Below are 1,030 nucleotides of genomic sequence, written 5' to 3'. Positions count from 1 at the left end.
TGGGTCGTCCAACTAATAAATCTTACGTGAGTAAGGGTCGATCCCACGGAGATTGTTGGTATAAAGCAAGCTATGGTCACCTTGTAAATCTCAGTCAGGCGGATATAAAATAGTTATGGAGTTTTCGAACATAAATAATAAATAGATAGAAAATAAGGATAGAAACACTTATGTATATCATTGGTGAGAATTTCAGATAAGTGTATAGAGATGCTTTCGTTCCTCTGAACCTCTGCTTTCCTGCTGTCTTCATCCAATTAGTCTTACTCCTTTCCATGGCTGGCTTTATGTAAGGACATCACCGTTGTCAATGGCTACATTTTATCCTCTCTGGAAAATGGTCTGATGCGCTGTCACTGCATGGCTAATCGTCTGGAGGCATCACCTTTGTCAATGGCTGCATCCCATCCTCTTGTGAAAATGGTCCAAATGCTCTGTCACAACACGGCTAATCATCTGAGGTTCTTGATCACGCTGGAATAGGATTCACCCTCCTTTTGCGTCTGTCACTACGCCCAGCACTCGCGAGTTTGAAGTTCGTCACGGTCATTCAATCCCAGAGTCCTACTCAGAATACCACAGACAAGGTTTAGACTTTCCGGCGTTCGTGGTGGAATGATGATGATTGTCACGTTCATCACATTCAGGTTGAAATGCGAATGAATATCTTGGAAGCGGAATAAGTTGAATTGAATAGAAAAACAGTAGTACTTTGCATTAATTCATGAGGAACAGCAGAGCTCCACACCTTAATCTTTGGAGTGTAGAAACTCTACCGTTAAAAATACATAAGTGAAAGGTTCAGGCATGGCCAAATGGCCAGCCCCTCTTATCTAAGAACTAGACGTCCCAAGATGTCTAATACAATAGTAAAAAGTCCTATTTATAATAAACTAGCTACTAGGGTTTACAGAAGTAAGTAATTGATGCATAAATCCACTTCCGGGGCCCACTTGGTGTGTGCTTGGGCTGAGCTTGAATGTTACACGTGCAGAGGCTCTTTCTGGAGTTGAACGCCAGGTTGTAACGT

This window comes from Arachis hypogaea, chromosome 14 (assembly GCF_003086295.3).
Source record: "Arachis hypogaea cultivar Tifrunner chromosome 14, arahy.Tifrunner.gnm2.J5K5, whole genome shotgun sequence".
NCBI classification, from domain to species: Eukaryota; Viridiplantae; Streptophyta; class Magnoliopsida; order Fabales; family Fabaceae; genus Arachis; species Arachis hypogaea.
Note: the sequence above shows the minus strand (reverse complement) of the source record.